Source organism: Helicoverpa zea, chromosome 26 (genome assembly GCF_022581195.2).
Source record: "Helicoverpa zea isolate HzStark_Cry1AcR chromosome 26, ilHelZeax1.1, whole genome shotgun sequence".
Lineage (NCBI taxonomy): Eukaryota > Metazoa > Arthropoda > Insecta > Lepidoptera > Noctuidae > Helicoverpa > Helicoverpa zea.
The window spans coordinates 8,762,789-8,784,631 of NC_061477.1; the positions used below are offsets into that span (position 1 = coordinate 8,762,789).

General features: G+C 34.7%; 1 protein-coding gene and 1 long non-coding RNA gene across 6 annotated transcripts in view; one reads left to right on the top strand and one right to left on the bottom strand.

Annotated features, from left to right (window-relative positions):
* The window catches only part of LOC124642905 (hemicentin-1), a 470,700-nt gene that overhangs the window by 351,897 nt on the left and 96,960 nt on the right, over positions 1–21,843 (bottom strand). The gene's annotated exons all lie outside the window — the stretch shown is intronic.
* Positions 8,752–9,906, top strand: LOC124642911. The gene is made up of 2 exons (XR_006985831.1): positions 8,752–9,036; positions 9,578–9,906. It is a non-coding gene; the product is annotated as an uncharacterized LOC124642911 (long non-coding RNA).

Below are 21,843 nucleotides of genomic sequence, written 5' to 3' on the forward strand. Positions count from 1 at the left end.
GTAGGAGTTATAATTGTAGATTGAATAGTTGAAATCTAATCGATAAAAATACCTATCATAAAACATTTATCTAATAGATTGGTCCATCTATTACGAATTTCAATAAAGATCCAACAAAAAGTTAATCTTCAACAAATTATATTCAAAATGTCTTGTCCCAAAACTGATTATTTAATAATAATACACCTGCCATTTTTACGTGTATTTATTACATTGTTATCGGCAGGTGCCATAGTTCCCGTAGTTTCCCCATTCCTAGTCCACTAGCATCCCATCACAATAGCCCAAGTAGTTTTCATCCATAGTTAGCAATAGTTTAGCACAGAACCGGGGATTGTCCTTGGGTACATTTCTATAGTGTATACAGGGATAATCGTCGGTTTTGTGTCACCATTTCATTAAAGTTGTCTCAAAAGGGCTTCAGCGTGTTGGCTTCGGCCCCACGTTCGCCTCCCAAAAATCCGGGACTCTATAGTCCCGAGGTCTGGTAGAGACATACAAGATAATAATAATAAATTTATTTATTCAAAAGTTTACAGATTCGGCCTTAGCTAAATAAGAATCATTGTAGAGTTAAGCAGAGACATAGTACACTTATTATGCAAAACATCAGAAGAAAATCTGTGTACCAAAATATAAGAACCCTGCCTCCTAAACTAGGGTCACCTGTATCTTAGGAGGCAGTTTTCAGCGGAACATTTATACAAATTCAGATTTATACAGCGTAACTGATATTGGTTGACAATTGTAGCTAATCGTCTTATTGTATAGCGAAAAACAGCAGAATGTATGTAATTAAATTGAGTTTTTTTTTTTTTTTTTTTGATATAACAAAAAGAGATGAGTACATAAAAAAAATAAAAATAAAAAAAAAAATTAAATAAACAAAATAGAGCTCCTTATGTGACTGTGCGTGTTGTGTGTGAGTGTTATGTGTGTGTGTGTGTGTGTGAGAGAGAGTGTGTGAGGGTGTGTGGGTGGGTGTGTTTGGGTTGTTAGTTATGTATGTGTGATTACTAATAAGATATTGTTAGTTAATATATGTGAGCAGTGCCTCCGTTTGGGAATAATCTTGTAGAAGAAGCCATTCAGTAAGCTTAGCTTTTACGTTATGTTTGTTCAGGTCGATAATATTAAGATATTTATTTGCTTTTTTGTAGATGTGTGTACTTAATGTGTAATAGTGGTGTCTAGCAAACGAAGTTTTATGTCGAGCGCCTGATATAATAGTGGTACGAGTCTTAGTATTTGACGGTAAAATACTTGTGTGTCTTCTGAGAATAGTCCGGAGAACAAACAGTTGTCGGACTGTTAGAATTTGACAGTCTGCATAGAGTTGTGTAGTTTCATATCGAAAAGGCCTCCGTAACATCACCTTTAGGATAGCTCTTTGAGCCCTTTCAACTCTAATCAGACTGGTTTTAGATGCGCCTCCCCAAACAGTAATACAATAGCCAATTACTGATTGGCAGAGAGCATAAAAGACCATTTTAAGGGTGTCTGTATCTGCCGACTCCCTAAGCGATTTAAATACGTGTATCAGTCTCAAAATTCGGTTTGTTAGGGCGTTAATTTGTTTATCCCACCGTAGACCCGTGTCAATTTGCACCCCAAGATACTTGATATTATCAGCTCTTGTCAGGGATGGACAGGAGCAGGGGGAAGTTAAAGAAAAGCAAGTGTGTGCTGTAATGGAGAAGGTCTTGTGAGGAGCCGAGTTTTGGCGGATATGGAAGGGGATGTAGGCAGTTTTGTCAAAATTTAAGGTTAGCAGATTTGATTTGAGCCATTTTATCACCATTGACAGGGCTGATTCTGCACTGGTTTTAATATCATCCCAAGTCGAACCACTTACGATAATCGCCGTGTCATCAGCATATGCGAAAATCTTGGAATTAGGAAGCGACATATGACAAAGGTCGTTAACATAAATCTGAAAAAGAATGGGACCCAAGATGCTTCCCTGGGGTACTCCGTAAGATACGGATTCTTCGTCACTTAGGTACCTGTCAATTTTGGTTCTTTGGGTACGCTCATTCAGATAGTCTTTGAAGATCTGAAGAGCGATTCCTCTAATTCCTAGTAGTTCCATTTTGGCAAGAAGTAAGGGAACAGAAACTGTGTCGAATGCCTTAGAAAGATCGAGAAAGATCCCCAGGCTTTTGATATTATTGTCAAGGTTCCTGGCGACCAGCTGTGTCATATCGAGCACTGCGTCTTCAGTTGATACACCAGTACGGAAACCGTACTGATTATCCGATATGATGTGATGTCTGTCCAGGAATTTCTTAAGACGACTACTTAGGATCCTTTCCAAGACCTTGGAGAGTGCGGTTAGAACCGAGATTGGTCTATAGTTATTGACACAGCTTCTGCTCCCACCTTTGTGGATTGGATGAAGGATAGCCTTCTTCAGTGCAGCTGGAAAAATACCGTTTCGTAGACAGCCGTTAAATATGTAAGTTAACGGTCGTGTAAGTGTCTGTCGGCATTGTTTTAGCACCTTGGGAGGTATACCATCCCAGCCGATTGCACAGTCGTTGCGCAGTTGCACTATAAGCGATTCGACTTCAGACTCGTCTACCTCAAGTAGTGCAAGCGAGTTAATGGGGGAAAAAGATTTGGAATGGTCAATATGCGTACGTGCCTGGCTAGGAGACACTATGTGACTTTGTGATAAAATATTATTCGCTAATGTTTTTCCTACATTAGTAAAGAATTTGCACACCTCATTTATTGAAGATTTGGGGCTTTCGTGAATTTTCAGGAGTTCAACAGGGCTTGTTATGGCTTTATTTGTGTTAGTAATATTTTTTATAGTGTTCCAAAGGGCTTTTGGGTTGTTTCTGGCTTTTTCGAGTTCATTTTTTTCGTAAGCAATTTTTAGTTTCCGAAGTAGAGAATTACAGAAATTACGATACCGCGTGTATGTAGTCTTAAGTATAATATTGTGCGGGTCTTTTTTTGAGCGACTGTGTAATCTGTCACGATTTTTGATGCACTTCAGAAGTCCTGGTGTTATCCAGGGCTTGATAGTTCTTAATTTCCGAGGGATTTGAGTAGTTTTTGTGTGTACGGTAATAGCAGACGTTACCATTGATATAAAAGTATTCAGCGCTGTATTTGGGTCAACTATTTTGTGTATGATTGAAAAATCAGTGTTATCAATCTGCAATTTGACAGCATCGTAATCTATGGTCGAAGACAGGAAGCCGGATTTACGCTTAGGATTTGCATTATTAATAGTGACAAGGACAGGTTTGTGGTCCGTAATATGGGAATCTAGGACCAGAGTAATAACGGAGTATTATCTGACAGAAGAACTTATTGAACTGTTACAACAAATTCCTATCGAGATTAAACAGAAAATAAGTTGAAAAGGTCTCCAATGTCGGACGCCAAAGGCAATTCATTAAAACTCAAGAAAATTAGTCAGAAGTTTTACAAATCATTAATCATGTATCTGAGGAAATATTTTTTGGTAAAGTTTGTGTTTTGTTTCAATGTACTTCGTCTTTGGCAACTGTTTTCAATTTGAATAGCTCTCAAGGACGTTATTGATTTGTTGTTTTGTTACGAGAGTTTTAAGTTTGATGGCTATATCATGTATATTATGAAGGAAGAATTAAGCAGTAGGAAACTTAGAGACATCCATCTGTCTAAAAAAAGGATTTATCTTTATCCACAAGATCTAACAACTTAAAAAACCCTAAAAGAATTGGTACATAAACAACCTCACAGTCGCACGCAGTATCTTAAAAGCCTTGTAACATTGTAATTTCTATCCGTATAGTGGTAAAATAAAGGAGACATAACTGATAATTCTATCGCCCACTGCCGGGTCTTATATCTTTGCTCCTTTAACGACCCCTACACCCTGAACGCCCTTAAAATCACTGACTCGACATCACTGATAATATTTTATACCTTCGCACCAACATAAAATCTTCATAAACCTCTTCACAAATGGTTTATGTGTTCCTGTAATAAAACTATTTTATCTTGCGCCTATAACGCAAGAAACGCAACCGACAGAAAACCTCTAACTTCCTCTAAGTTCACTATCCATTGCAGAATTTTTACGATATCACCCCTTGATAGACTATTGAAATAAAGCAATGGAGATTGAAGTGGAAATCGAATCGTGATTCTCTTATCTTCCTGAATAAATGTGAGGTCTATTTTGGTAGAAGAAAGGTCTTCCCGGTAATAAAATGTATTAAATTGAACTCTTTTTTGCTGACCCATACCCGGAATAATGTTTCTGATCCGTTTTTTGTTCAGATAAAGCCAATTGTGAGGGTAGTAATAAGTAGCTGCTGCTTCATGGAACGTATTTTTTTAGATCTAGTCCTAAAAATGAGGTCTTAATAAAATCTGTATTTTTATGGGAAAGAAATATGCCGCACGCAGTCTAGAAAAAATCTACGATCTAAAATTACATAATGCTTATCTTTGAAAGTATGTCTTCTAGGTTTTAATATACATACACTGCATCTACATTGTTTTAATGTACCTGTATAAATGCACTTTCCCATTGTCTTCCACATAGATCGGTCCAAAGATAGTACCTTGAGGGACACAATTTACTGAATCGCCTTTTCCCAATAAATTGTAACCTTTCTGTTATTTGTGTCAGCATGAACTAAATTAGATTCATATCTACCTGCCTTTTGGAAGTATCCAGTGACAAACTGTTATGTCCTTGCTGTCGAAAATAAAATGTTTCCTACAATTGAGGACATGATTACTTGCCGAATGCTTGTTATGATACTCACCTGAGTTAACACGACATATAAATACATTTCTGAGTTTATCGAATTGTTTGACGAAGCAAAAACATCTGTTGCCTTTTATGCAATTTGCAAATTCATTATAAATATAGGAAAAATACTCGTAAATACAGTTTCATGAAGTAATCTTGCCTCAGCCATATTTCCAGTATTATTAAAACTTCATATGCTTGCAAAAATGTATCTTTTAAGTTCGGAACTTTTATTATTTCAGCACAATATTAATGTTACTTTATAACAGCGATATTGTCTTCCCCGGCAGACTTATGTACACTGAATTACTAAAAAGATTAACACCCCTAACCATAAAAGGAGGGAACCAGAAAAATCCACACAAACTGCGCATTCTCTAAGAAATATAACTGCAATATTAAACTATAAAACCAAATCTTTTGTGAACCATACAAGCTCCGACTTTCAAAATCCATTATAACATGACCTCTGTGGTCGAATTACCTACTTGAAATACTAGCTCTTTATTAAATGGTCTTAGTACTTTATGCCCAGTATAAGTTGAGCCCTCAGTAGTGGTTTGTGTTCCCGTTTCTGGTAACCCTTGTTTACGAGTGGGGAGGTGAGGTAGGTCTTTGTAAAATGGATGGTGTCAAAACATTGTTTCATGTCAAGCATTGCTCCCGGGAGACGTAACGTTCCTAAAAATGTGTTTTATACTGATGTTGGGTTTATTTCGTGGGAATGTTTGGGATATTACACATTTCGGTGATGTATACGTATTCTTATGTTTGTTTTTCAGCGAATCTCTGAAAAAAACATGGTGTGTTAAAGTGATTAAATGTTGTACGAGGTAGGAAGAGCCACAAGCGGGAACATGGGGTCCTACATAATTAACTGGATCGTTTTTGTTTTCATACTGAGTTGTTTATTGTTTACGCTTGTACTGCCTTTAATGTTCATTATCATTTCTAGCTTTCTATTACGTGACGCTTTAACTTCACTACATTTGTTATATCTTCCAAAATTTCCACTTCTAGCTTCGTAAGCTTTTCCTGCATCTGATCTGTTGCTTGTGTAATTATTAAAGCCTGCATCTGTGGAAGTTTGCTAACATTGCCAGGTCATCCACTTTCAGTGTTATGGTTGTTCATCTGTGTGAATAAACCAGCTGCGGTAAGTGGGGCTTGAGTTTGGACAAGTAGGCTATTTTTGAGACTATTTTTTAAGGTTCATCCTCATCTATTTCTTTATTAAGTAAATTGACTTTAGAATTTATGTTATCGTCATGATCAAAATGAAATTATTCTCTGTCTTTTATATCAATGTTAAAGATGTATAAATAATTGATCGTTTTGAAATCATTCCTCAGTCATTACAAAAAAAAAAAAAATTAAAAGAGGCATTTTTATAATTCTAAAAAAACCTTTTTATGATTCCTCTAATGAATTATTAAATGTACTGTCAACATTTTCTTTTTATTTTATAAAGTGAAATTTTCTTTTACTTATTTAATTGAAAGTTCAAGAATTTTTCCTTTTCGCTCAGAAAACCCTTTAAGAACGTCAACATTAGTTTCAATGAACAAACCTCGAACACTTAGCTCTAATGAAGTGGTATTCCTTTTAACGTACTCTTTCTGTTTCAGCAGTTTCCTAAAAACACTGACATCATATTTTACATAATTATTACAAAGATACCGACATTTTTTCCTGGTACTCTACTTAATTGCCTCAAAAATACTTCCAACCAAACTCGGTATACATTTCGTCCGAGCAATTTTGCACCTTATTTCAAAAGCAGTAAAAGCAATTTACGTATTTTCAACAGCAAACATAATTTGGCAATCTCTTCAGTAAAACTCTTAGCAAAATTAAAAATTCTCTCTTTACAACCTTATTGCACAAAAAATAAAGCTTATTTTCGCGGAAACGAAACGTAAATGTAGATTGATAGATACATTTTTTTCATGAGTAAGCTTGGTAGCAATTTGAAGGGTTTCTGAATAATTAGCCAAAAGACAAATGTATCGGGAATTTGTTCGGCTCTCGAGTCCATAGGGAATAATAAGGGATGAATAAGTACCCCCCCTTATATTTACGATTGAGTGGAGGGGTAACTGTGTTTACTTCTCAAGTATAATTTAATTAAACGTTACGTTTGTATTTGCATGTGGATTTCGTATATTTTGAGTTTGGTAGAGTACCTGTAAAAAAGTGTTTAGTAGGAAGAATCTTGGCAGTACCGCTCGTAACTAAAAAGTGCTAGGTAAACTAAAGCATCAAGATTTACAGGCGAAGTTTCCCGTTGCAAACGCTGAATTAAGCACTTCAGTGCATGCGTTACCAACAGTCCACACGGAACTATTATTGACTGGAAATGAAAATGGGAAAAATTCTAGAAGACCGGTCCAGGATATTTGAAAAAAAGACGTTTTCTATTTTTAACTAAGTAGCGGTTTTCACCCGTGTTTCGTGGAAACTACTTAACGTACCGGGATATAATATTCGCCTATGTTACTCGAGATAATAATGGCGTCCACGGCCGATTTTGGCCACGGCAGCTGTTCTTATTTAATGAGATCAGCCAGCTGCGCAGAACATGTTATAGTGCACAAGCATTTGCGCAGACACAAGTGCACTCCCTATTCCATTACTCTCATAACCCGATGGGACGGCAATGCGACACGACCGGAGAGAGATCAGGCGCAGGACCGACATTTACGTGCTCTCCGACGTACGGGTGAATCAATCACCAACTTCCAGACTACGGGCTGCTTTGTGAAAATTTAAGAAAACCCACAAAGCGATTTCGGCCCGACCCGGGAATCGAACCCGAGACCTCAAGCACAGCAGCCGAGCTTGCGACCACTACACCAACGAGGTTGTCTATGTTACTCGAGAGGAGTGTAGCTTTCCAACAGTGAAATATTTTTTTCAAATCGGTTCAGTTGTTTCGAAGTCTTTATAGCACAAACAAACAAAACGTTTTTACTCTTTCTTGTATTAGTATACATAGAGGAAGTTGAGACTTTTTTACCATCAATGTTTTAATGTAGGCAAGTGAAGCCTCTAGTCTAGCTTATACATATTATAATGAGGGTGATCTAACCCTTTTGCTGCCCCAGCAACAATACGGTCATCTAGACCCATTCCCACGTAATCACCCAAAACTTGTAAAAGCCATAACATTAAAACGCCATACTGACATTGTTCTAGAAAATTCCAGCAGGCTCATAATACCATAACCCTGAAATAAACTTTTACGAGCTTTAAATTTTAACCCTCATATGCTGGGTCGGGTGTACCCCTGTATCGTTAGACTCGCAGATTACAGATTAAAAAGTCGGCCGACAGTTGACACGATTATTGGCAATTTATTTTTCTAATCCGTCGGTGTGATACCGGCTAAAAACCTGATCTTTGTAATGTGCGTACTACCATTCATCTTCATACTGCTTGATGAGTCCAAACAAGTTATCGGCCGACTAAAAGTTTGCCGTGTGTTATTGTGTGTCTTTAGCCGGCGGTTTTGGGTTGATTAGATTGAGCTATAACGGTACAAGATTAGATGTTATATCGTGTTCGTGTAATTTTTCAAAGTTATTGTGTCATTTGTGCGGTAGATAAGGTTTGGTTTGCCTAAACAAGGGGATGAGTTTGTAATCGGGCATTTTGGAGGGAATATTTTTCCTTTACATTTACACACAAGTGCAGCCCACCAAAAATATCTTTAACATTTAATCTTTGTACACGCACCACATCATTGTCTTTGTATATTTTAAATAAGCTCGGCAGCAATGAGTAGTGGTCAATTCATACACATGCAGGTTTGGCTTATCCGCTTTCGTAAAATAAAACATTTGTACCTATCGTTTACTTATGTAAAGCATGACTATTTCCACACCAAATTAATATTGCAATAATGTTAGGAATCTAAAACTTTGAATTGTTCGTCTAACTATACCGTGATAACGATTAACCATATTGTGATTATTTTAAGTTGTAACGGAACGTTACATGATTTGCAAATGCTAGTCTTTGTTTGTGCGCGGGTTAGGAACGCGCGGAATGAACGGAACGAAGGGTTTTGATCGATGCAGCGGCGGGCGTGAGCGCAGCGCCGGATTGACATTCGCTCGCTGGTCGCTTCTAGACTGGTGTGTGCGTTGACCTCCAACCAAATTCCGTCGTGGCAAGCGCCCTAGCAGACACGGCCGTTTAATTTTGAAAATTAATTTTATTAAATCAAGTGATTCAGTATATTTGTTGTGTGGAAATCCCGAATTAGGGTAAGTTTTGAATAGCACACATATTCATATCATTCATGCAGTTATTTCCAGCTTTGTGCTTCACTTTGTCTTTATTTGCAGCTTTTCATATTTCAATTTGTATTTCTGTGTACCGCTGTGCTTATTCTTGCCGTATTGCTAGTTTTAGATGGCTTAATCTACAAGTTATAGCTGGCAATAGTTAAGAAAAGCATTAGCAAATTACAAAAAATGTTGCGTCATTCTAAATTCGAAGTACCTTCAAGTGTTAATAATTTTTTCCAAATTAAAATTTTAAGTAATTTTTTAACTTTTGTAACTGCCATAACTGTTAATTCTGTTTAATTATATTTTCTTTTCTTTTTTTAACTGTTAATCAACTCAACTGTTAATTCTGTTTAATTCTATTTTCTTTTCCTTTTTTTTTGTAAACTCCGTTCTGTAGTACCGCCACGTCAATGCTACTACATTTAGATAGGTAACTCATCCTCGTTGTCGTCGGTGGTACTCCAGCACGGAAGTTATTAGGCCGAGTTCTGATTAGCTCGAACGGTGATTCCAGGTTTTTCCACCCGGCTATAAGACGCCAGCAGCAGCAGCCTCGTGTTCGGTTTGTTACGAGCCGAGGTGTCGCCGTCGCGATAGCTTCGTGCAGCACCGCGTGCACGTCAGCACCGTCTCCATCCCTGTGACGTCACCGTACAGCACCGCAGTACATCTCGGCCTACTTCCATCTCCGGCCAGCGGCGTGATTTCGCCGCCACTACAGGGGAGTACCTATCCCTGCAGAAGTGACTTCAGACAAAGTTATACTCACGACCCACAAATCAAATCTTTGTGTGCCTCCGGCTGTGGTTTTTTTTATACATTATACATTTTTTTTAAAAGGTACACACCCGTTTTTTATTTCTATCACCTCGTAGGTGGGAATCAAACGGGTGGAGGTTACAAAGTTCCAGTTAGGCTTACATTTTTTTTTTTTTTTTTTAATTATTAATGGTAATTAGAACTCTACCTAACCTAACCAACGAAATAACATTGCCATAATTCAATACTATATGTACATACGAGTGAGTTTATCTCAAAACCAAATCATTACAGAGTTTCTCAAGTTCGGAGTGAACTTTGAGATCGACTCGAATCGTATACTTTCTTCTTGTAACAAGTTTTCTTTTATCTTTGTGAATGTTGTTAATATGTCTTCAAGGTGTGGGAGGAAGGGGAGGGTGTATAAATTATGGATTTTTGTCATGTAAATAGGTGTGATGTTATGAGTGTCGTTTGGGGGGTAGGCAGAGATCGTGGTAGATGTAACAATATGAATATTTTTTGATATGATGTTAGACCTATTGCAAGACCTAAGTGCAAGACAGTAACATTTTAAAACATTGTGTTTTAGATATCATGGGCTATACAAGATACCCAATCTACCCAAGACTATTAAAATATAAAGATCTACCTAATTCATCATCTGACTAACCTTTTCAGCAGTGCCTACTCAAACGGAGTATAGATACATACATACATCAATACAATCCTAATGACTTTTTTATGGAAAAAAAAATAAGGTAAACGACACACATACATCAATGTAATATTGATTAAATTACGGACAACTGTCATAACTCACAAATTACTGTCGGATCGAGTTTTAATTTGAACGGGAGATTTTCACCTGTTTTTCTGTTCACCAATTTATATTTTTTGATGTTTTATTGTTACCTGTAACGAACAAAAATACATTTGTAAGTAAAAATACATACCTACATACGTATATGTATATCAATGTGGTAGAAACAAATTGAAACGGCTTTTGTTACATAATTTTTTTAAGTTAGTAGCTAGTGAATCAGATTATGGGTTGGTTGTATGAAGACCGATAAGGTAGGTAATTTTTAAAAACCTTTTTAAAAGAAGAAAAACCCCATTACTAAACGAGAATAATAAAAAAAAAAACGTTTTAAAATAAGACTCCCACCCTTGTAAAAAACTAATTGAAATCACCCGCCTTCTAAAACAAAAATTACCAAAGCTATATTTTTCACTATCGTGTCTCAAACAATGTTGATACCAAATACCAGACATTCAACACGTTATACCCACATACCCTTTATAAGGACAACAGAGTTATATTTTCATCTAAAACCAGCATAACTTGACCCCTGTATTAAAGAAATATCGATAGAAGTAGCAGGTCAACTTATACTGGAGGCCAAGCGTAAGATTCTATTATGAAATTGTTAAGAAAATCGTATGAGTTTTATTCAGAATTATCTCAAGAAACATTTCCCGAGAAAATGTTTAGTAAAAGCACTTTTAAAGTAATTGGTTATTTATATTAAAGTGCGTTAGTACGAAGCTGGATGCTGTAAATTATAGTTATGAAGATGTAAGCGGAGATATTTTGTAAAAATAAGCTTTATTTTAAAGAGGTAGAATAGTGTAATAAGCAAATTCTTTGGAATATGTAATTTTATACTGTTGAGTGTTATTATGTCAATGCTTTTAAGTAAGTTCACAGAAACTTCATATTTTTGTAATTTTCAGAAACTGTAAGGGACATTTGTTGGAATCTCAATTTTCAGTAAGTATTTGTTTGAAACTGTTTCGGAAATTTCAAATATTGCAATTTGTTGAACAATAACTCCTAATCAAAGATAACCCCGAATTAATGTGTAATTAACTGAAAATAATGAGGCAATGTGCTGAAAGATAACGTGAGGGTGTATTGTACCATGTTAGTATTGTGTTTCCACATCAAAATTAGATTATTATTTAACATTTGTTTAAGTGAGATATAAAATTCCTTCCTCTTAGATGGGGTTTCCTCTTAGCATCTCAAAGGCTAAAAAACATTTTTTTTTTAATTCGATTTTGCTTTAAGATCGTCAATATAGGAGCCATTCTAACTATTTTATTAAAGAACAAAGTTCTGATGTACTCAATTATGCACTGCCTCTATGTACTCGATTATGTACTACCGCTATGTACTACATTATGTACTACCCCTATGTACTACATTATGTACTACCCCTATGTACTCCATTATGTACTCGATTATGTACTCCATTATGTACTCGATTATGTACTACCGCTATGTACTACATTATGTACTACCCCTATGTACTACATTATGTACTACCCCTATGTACTACATTATGTACTACCCCTATATACTACATTATGTACTACCCCTATGTACTACATTATGTACTACCCCTATGTACTACATTATGTACTACCCCTATATACTACATTATGTACTGCCCCTATGTACTACATTATGTACTACCCCTATGTACTCCATTATGTACTACATTATGTACTACCCCTATATACTACATTATGTACTACCCCTATGTTCTCCATTATGTAGTACCCCTATATACTACATTATGTACTACCCCTATGTACTACATTATGTACTACATTATGTACTACCCCTATATACTACATTATGTACTACCCCTATGTACTCCATTATGTACTACATTATGTACTGCCCCTATATACTACATTTTGTACTACCCCTATGTACTCCATTATGTACTACATTATGTACTGCCCCTATATACTACATTTTGTACTACCCCTATGTACTCCATTATGTAATGCGCCTGTGTACTACATCATGTACTGCGCCTATGTACTACATTATGTACTGCCCCTATGTACTCCATTATGTACTGCCCCTATGTACTACATTATGTACTGCCCCTATGTACTACATTATGTACTCCATTATGTACTGCCCCTATGTACTCCATTATGTACTGCCCCTATGTACTCCATTATGTACTAGTGATGCATCGGAAGTGTCTTAGCGGAACCAGAAACGGGAACAGATGTCATAAGTCTGCAGCGAAGGGTAACATTTCAGCCCTTGAAGTTACCATTACCCAGTATTTTTTTACAAAAAAATCACTTTATTTTTCTGAGAAAGTACCTACAATCCCAAACAAAATACCTACTAAATACCATCCTAAATAAATAAAAGCCAATTTAAATAAAATAAACGTAATCCAAAAAGACTACTCTAACCACAGTTTAACAGAACCGGAGATTAACCAGCAACGGTGCTATCACACTATCAGTAATTAACCGCACAATAGACGGTTATGACGTCATTACTATTACGTAATACGTCGTGTACAATGTACATATAGCTGATAAAGAGCTTTGAGTAGTAAATCTTCTTAGAGAAATACGATAGCAATAAATCATTAATTTCAACATTAGTACAGGTAAGTGATGAGAATATGTTTTGTTGAATAGTTATTATTCCTTATTGTAATATAATAAACTAGCTTTTGCCCGCGACTTCGTTCGCATGGAATAGTGACTTCCGGCATATTTTTGGTTTGACCAATAGATGGCGCTATATGTCCGGAATAAATTTAATTTTTTATTTTTATTTTATTTTTTTTGAAATAAAAACTATCCTATGTCCTTTCTCAAGTTCCAAACTATGTCTGTACCAAATTTCACACAAATCGGTTCAGTAGTTTAGGCGTGAAGAAAAGACAGACAGACAGACAGACAGACAGACAGACGGACAGACAGACAGACAGAGTTACTTTCACATTTATAATATTAGTTAGGATAAGTAATAAAGCTTATATCAGAAATAATCAGAATAACTTAATTTAGGCTACTTTTTTATTTTATCCATGTGCGGGAAATAGTTCCCTCGGGACATAGGTGAAAACGCGGATGGAAACTAGTCAGTCAAAACATATATTGTTTGACATTTTTAATTACCGGTTTCAAACCAACTTTCATAATTTTCCTCAAAAAATAAATAGATGAACCTTCGCTAAGGGTGATCGGTATCAGCCATTAATGTTTTTTTTAAGACAACAACAAATAATTTCCAATTATTAAATAGCAATTGGTAGCAAGTAACGGTGGCTGGTAGCAATAAGGTAGCAACTCTCTAATGTATTTCGAGGGGATCAGTGAGGAATGACAGTGATTCTGACAATCACTTTTAATATACATATATTGAAAGTTATAAAATACCTTACCAAAGGCTGTAGTTCATACAAACATCGAAAATAAACAACAGACCACATATGAATTAATGTTTATCAAGCTATTGAACAGACAATGCTTTGCAATGGCCGACAAAAGCTTTCATTAATTTAATTAAAATCCACTTTACAAAGCATTCCAAAAGGAAAAACTACGTCAAATTAAAAAATAAAGATTTAAAGTCGATCTTAATAAACTTTTAATGCAGTTGAGGCTAAAAATACATGAATTTCCAACAGTAATCTGAGCTAAAACTACCTGGGTACAACGAACTACCCGTTTTCTCGCGGTTTCACTCGCGTCCCGTGGGAACTACTGCCCATACCGGGATAAAAATATATAGCCTATGTTACTCAAGAAGAGTGTAGCTTTCTATTAGGCAAAGAAATTTTCAAATCGGTTTAGTTTTTTTGGAGCTTTTCGGGTACAAACAAACAAACAAAAAATGTTTTATTTTTATCATATTAAGTATAGATTAATCCAAGCTTCAAATATCTAGGTATATCAAATAACATAACCTTTTCGTTCCTTTATATAAAAACGTCTATATTTGTGTAATTTTTCCAACGCGTTCTAAAAACTACGCGGCTTGAATACTAAAGTTCGTTACTCACAATTGTGCACTTCTATTCATTTAAATGTTAATTCAACTCTTTTCGTTTTCAAGAAATTATTTTCCTACCTGTAGGGCTCTTAGCTGCAGTTTTAGAGTACCTACCTTTGTTTGAGCTCATAAATTAGTATGAAGATGAATAGTAGCACGCACATTACGATTTAGCCAGTGTCAGACCAACCAACAACTATTGGCCGACTATTTAGTCTACGGTGTACGTTAATTCAACTCTTTTCGTTTTGAAGAAATTGTTTTCCAACCTGTAGTACCCTTAGGTGCAGATTTAAACGCGTTTTTAAATTCTTTATTTTTAAGAAAAGGTTGATGCAGCAAGTTAAATTGCTTAGAATTACTTTAAGAGTTTTGTAAAGACTACGAGCTATTCTTTTTTCGATAAGAAAATGGTTCAAAAAACTACTTTAGACTGAAAAGAGTTTTTTATTCTAAAGTTTTTCTTTCATTATAGTTAAGAAGTGTATTGTATGATGTTTGTGAGAATTTTGTTAGCTTTTTAACTTTGTAAGGCTGGGACAACTTAGTCATTTCGTTATTACTTACTTTAGAAACCAGTTTTAACCAACGACTAATTAATTTTTTGTGCGTTTTTTACTTATTCATATGTATTTAAATACAGTACCATACATACTACTCAATAAAGGAAAACAAAAAAGTATTTAACTTTTCCTTTGAGAATCAAATCGTCTTACAAGATAAAATAAAACAGTACTCCTTTTATTACAAACACAGAAACAAAACAGTTTAAGAATAACACAATAAATAAACACAAAATCTTCTTACAGTCTCCATTTAAAACCTTTTTCAAAGAGTTCCTTTAATCACCAATAAAGGATACAGATAAAAAATAAGCGATTTTCCGTACAGGTACAGATTACAATAAATTATTCTGGAATACTCGCTGGCAAAGCAAATGGCGGGCCATTTTGTCGCAAACGACTCTCGATACAAAATCAATGACTTCTTACAGACGCTCTGACGATTTCGTTTCCTAAGCCTGCCTTGGTGTAATTTGTAAGAGAATGATAATTTTTGGGGTTGCCGATAAGGGCTGAAATCTGGTTGATATTTAAAAAAAAGCTGATAGTTACTGTTTTTGTGAATTTGCTGTTTCTCGAGGTTTCAATCGCGTACTTGGGGTTAGTGTAGCTCTACAACAGTGAAAGATGTTTTCTATCTATCGGTTCAGTCGTTTCAGAGCTTTTAGTGTAGAAACAAACAAAAAAAAAAACCTTCTCTTTAATATAATCATCTCAACGAAAATATCTTATTCTATTACCCATAATTACCTTTTTCAATATCTCGAATAATGTCAAACTTGGGCCACTCAAAACAAGTGAACATCATTCAAAAAGCCCTTTTGGGCTCAAATAAATCGGTTTAACTGTATTTGTAATATTGGTTCCGTACCTTCTGATCACAATTGGTCCTTTATGTAAAATACACCCAGTATAATGAGATAGTATCACAGAGGGAAAGTTGAGTGGAGATGCCATAAGGCAGGTAGGTCAGGCGGCCTCTTGTAGGTCAAAGTAACGTACAGTCTAGTAGGCGTGATTAAAAGGGTCAGTAACTAGAATTAATGAAGCATTCGGGATCCTTGTTATATCAAAACCAATCTGTCGAAGACTGGTCTTGATAATTTAGTTTTTTTTCAATGTGCGTATTCCGAAGAAGGCGTATGAGGGCGGAGCTAGTAACGTTCCTCGTCCCTCGAACACATGCATTTTGGCGCGTTACTTTCTTAGGAGATTTTGCGTTATGACATCTCTGCTAGTGATTTTGTTCTCCATGGTATGCAAATGGAGTTTCAGATATGATCGGAATGTTTTAATACTAGTAATTCGGTTTGCGCGCACGATGTATTGAATATCTATGGCTTGATATTGTTTTGTTTGTTTAATTTATATTTTATTCTTGCTTGATATTTGTGGTTGTTAATATTTAAAATAAAATTTGTATTTAGGAACCATTTTCGTCTAGAATTAAATCAACGTTCAATTAAAATGTTTGTTAGTATTCAAAAATATTGTATCTACTCATTATTTATTCAAACAACAAACAAATATTGAATTAAAGAAATCAAAAATTGAAGTCATGAATATTCATCAAAATCCAGTGAATGAAAGAAATTAATCAAATAAGTGTAAATTACGTACAAACATTTGTTTTCAGAATGAAAATTGTAATTACAAACCAGACTATGTAAACAATGTGGTATTTAAAGAAATTATTACACTTACTTCTAAAAGCAAACATACAGGGAAACAGTTGTGATTTTTGCTGTAATTTTCTATTTATTCACTTAACATTGAATTAAGTTCTTAATTTGTGGCTGAAAAAACCTTAATGATTTGTTGTTATTGTGGCTTACAGTAACATCATTTATAGCGAGCATCTAGTGTGTCTATAGCTAGGTACATTATATACATCTTTGGCAGTCGCTAGGGGTAGTCAGAAGCCAGAAAATGATAACCAGTCTTACCTGCAACCGTTTTGACGTAGTCAGATAGGCTTACGCTCCATGTAAAACACTGGTACTCAGGTGCAGCAGCACCTGATTAGACTGGAAGCCAACCTCAAAATAGTTAGGAAAAAAGTTAGGCAGGATAATAATCTGGGTAGCTAAATACTTTGTTAATAAGTCTGTATGTGAAATGGGCCTATCTGTACTCAAGCCTAGCCAATTTATCAAAAAAATCTATTTAACTTTTTATCCGGACGCGCGGATTTGTTCAACGGGACACGGGTAAAACTTATAATAATCACAATATTTCAATAATATATTGGCCAGTTGTCAATCCATTTTATGTGCACGTGTTTTGTACAAATATGTTAAGTATATTTAAAACATCCTTATTTGATTGTGAGTTTACCTACTTATTTCAAGGATATTTTAATATATTTAAAACCTATTTGTAATACTAAAATATACGTTTTTATTTTGATATTTTAAAAAGTTTATTTTATATTCATTTATTAGCATTCCATAATGTGTGTTACAGATGGTATACAGGCTGAAAGCTTCAGTACAATTAATGGACCCTGTAAGGGTACAGCAACATAGTTACAAAAAAGTTTGATATCTTTAGAATTGAGTAACTATTTGTTACTATATCTCTATTAATCATCATTATCATTTGACAAAAAACATCGTGTATACATAAAAAACAAAGGTTTCAGCCATATCTGTCTGCAATAAACACATAAACTGCTACACACATTTTCATGCGGCTTTCGGAGAGCTTAACAAAGAAAATTCAAACCACAAGCGTAACCGGGGCAGTCTGCTAGTTAATTAAAAAAAAATATTATAAAAATTAATTCGAACCTTGTATTCCACACTTGACACAATTTTATAGTCAAAATAAATAAATTTTCAAAGCTATATTGAAGTAATTTTTATTTTACCAATGAATAAATTACATAGGCGTCTGGTTTTATTTTTATGAATATTTTCAGTACATCTGTTTGTTCAGTATAAATACCTGATGTGGAATATTTGGCAACCAGTCTTCGGAATATTCCTTAATAGGTAAGTTACAGGCCTCTTATATTTATCTTTCAGTTAGTATTTCTGTACTTAGTTGTTGTTGTTTATTTTCGAAAATAGGTTTTTTTCTTTCTTTCGAGTGTACCTACATGTTTTTCGAGTCTTTTTAACTTTTAACTAATTTGGTTTGATTTCATGCTAAATGGGCTGAACCGATTGAAAAGAGCATTTTATCGGATGTAGTTATTTTCATTTATTTTACTACTCATACATATTCCATATACAATAAAACTGAATTTAATAACTAGTATATACTTATTTAGTGGTAATCCAACATGCACTCCATCATACAGACCTACTGATAGACAAAATTAAGTTTATTTTAACCCAAAACAATAGTTATTTTAATGGTTCCGTTTACTTACCAGCCATGGTTGTTCGGAATGCATCGCTGCCCACTAAAGGGAAAGTTAAGTTCAGGATAATATTGACTTTCTGGAACTAAGTTACGTACAGTTCTAAGTACATACGGACCGGTAAGTTGAACTTAAGTTAAAGAAACCTACCCATATGTATTTTTCTTGGACTTTTTTTAAAGTTACGTTTACTTGAGTGCAGCCAGTATGTGGTTATACTACATCTTAGTGGTATATTAGTATTAATGAAATAAAATGTCTATTTGCACATTCAATAACTAGAGTAACCATTTTGAGAGCAAGCAAGAAATCCCAAAACTAGCTAAACACATCAGTTAAAAAATACTTAACTAGGCGACTATCTTTGTATTTAATAAGCATAACTCCGTTTAGCAATCGGGTAAGAAGTAAGAAAAGTGAAATGTTCCACAAGTTTTTTTTATGTAGATAAGTATCCAGTGCCACTCAAATACAACTGGCCGTTTAGGTTCTAGAGGATCCCAAGACATTTATACAAGCACAGATTCAAACACTCAAAAAACATGACCCTCTTTATCGCGCAGTCGGTTTCATAACAAAACTGAACAAAATATATTCACATTGCAGATGAGAGCTGAATAACTTCTGTCAAACTTACAACATAGATAAGTTTGAAGGGCGGTGACAACAATATAAGACTACGTCACGAATAAGCCTGAGAAGATTATCAGAAGCACATAAGTGGATGTTAGCAACAATGGCAAATTTTGCCTTTAAATGTACGTATCTTTCACCTACTACAATAGGTACTGATTTGACTTTATACCTGTCAGTTTGTCCGTTGACTACTCGTAACGACTGCCTGAAGTATTCATACAAAACCCGGGTGAAGGAGGAGTGAGCATTTGCATAATTGCTTTTAAAACTACGTCGAAATATGTAGTTAAACTAATCGTTTTAACTGAATTTTTCTAAACTTAATTATCAACTCAGATCCATACTAATAAACTATGTATTTAAATGTGTTTTCAGATCTGCTGACGCGTCGGTCTATCAATCGTCAAAGGACGGCATCACGGCACGAACCCTCGGGTGGGCTGGCTTCGGTCTACTGTGTGGTTTGATAGACCACGTCTTCAAGCAAACCATGAATCTATAAATAAAACTTTATATACACTACCGTGTCAGGAAAGAAACGATTAGTTTTGTTTACGGACGGTAGTTTTTTATACAAGTTACTGCGTTTTTACACTAGCGCTTTTTTCGCACGGTGAACGGATCAACAGGCACTGGTGCAAATGATGTCAGTTGAAGTTGAAATCTTACGAAAGAAGTTGTTTGCCACTTGGAACGAATGGTGCGTAAAAAAAGAAATACCAACACCTGAACTGAAAAGCTTCTTATTTTTGGGAAGTCGATTAAATAGCGAGCGTGTAAAAACCGCTCATATGAAAACGCTGTTTCAATAAGTAAGCAATACGAATCCTTACTTGTTTATAGGTGCTGGATATGTAGAGAAGACCAGTAGACCATGTCAGCCGTTAGTGCTGTGCACCACATAATACACGTTTACAATTTCACAGCTCCTTGGAAGAGTTCAGCTCAGAGATTCAAAAATAAAACTGAGCTGGGTTTCATTAAAAATAAATTGCTGGGTTTAATGGAATGCAATAAACGATACGAATGGTATAATATGTAGACAAGATATTCCTTACTTTTTTGGAAAGCCTGTTCCAAAAAGGAGTCTTATTCTAGCATTCGTTTTTAGTCTAAACATACTCTAAGAGAATATTTTGTTAAAAAATACCAAAATACAATAAGTATACTAAATTAATTAATTTATAGAAAGTTGGACTACAATTAAAGAGTTTTTAATATTTTTAAATTCAGTAATGACGTTACTGCAAAATACATAGTGTTGTAGTTACAGTTGCAGAAACAGAATATTCATTTTTGTGCAAATAGTAACAAAATGTTCCATGTTTTTTACACCTTAATTTGAATTCGGTGGCGTCAGGATAAGTGATACTATTATTATAATAAATGTCTCGTGATGGTTATCATATCTATGTATTTATGATATAAATGAAAACTTTGAACATCCAAAACAATTTTAGAATTACGCAATGTATACTTTTATATCTTGTCATCATGTAATTTTATCATCTTCTTTTTCTTATTATTCTAACCGAGACGAAAGATGGATTATTTGCCAAATTTAATTATCACTTACCAGAGTCACTTAATAAAAGAAGATTTAACTTTACTACTAAATATGTACATTAAATTATGTTTACACAATTAACCTTTTTTTTAAGTATTTGTCAATACGACACCTTTCTCCTCTTATTGAAAAAGGTATAAAAAGATGTTGAAACCAGATAAAACAGTCCACATGTTTTCTCGTCAGTTGAAAGTGAAATAGTTCGGTAAGTCTCTTAATTAGTTTGTAATAATTATTTTTCTTAATGTTCATTATTTCTTTGTCTTAAGTCTAGCACTTACATTAGGCCAAGAAAATTATTTCAGTTCTTAGTAATTGTTCTTCGCGGTCTCATTAAGAAAGTTGAATTAAAAACAATTGTTAGATTATTAATTCGCATTTAATTCAGAACTTTACAGATAAATCGCTGAAAGTCTGTTTCATTTACTATTAATTCAGAGAAAATAGCAGCTTTAAGATATAAAGCTCGCTTTGATTTAGACGATAAGAGTATCAAAGTCAACCAAAATTATTTGTAATTGATTAGAACTTACTTAAAATATTATTATTTTAGTGACGATATTATTTAATAGTAACATTTTCTCATTATTAGTCACATCTCTTGTAATATAATTTTAGAAGGTTATGAAAAAAATATATAGGCTTTTTAGCTTCAAGTGTCTACAGCTAATATATTAAGTACTTCGTTAGTAATTTTATCTTCTCGATAATCATTTATTCAAGACTTAAAGTTGGTCGACTGGTAAGACTGGCCGAGAAATGACCCGATGGTCAGCAAATTGATTCCAATCACATTTTTCAGTCAGTCTGATACCTGGTCTTTATAATGTGCATACTACTATTCATCTTCATACTGATTTCTGAGCCCAGTCCAAAGAAACTGTCACCTGACTAAAAGATTTCTCTTCTTCTTTCTTGTCGATGACAAGTCATATATTGAGACACATACACTATGACAGCCCAATATGCCGCCACAGCGAGAGCACAGCCGGATGCGCTCATTAAGTCCTTAAAGATTTTAGTGCCTAGGTATTACACAAGCATATGCTGGAGA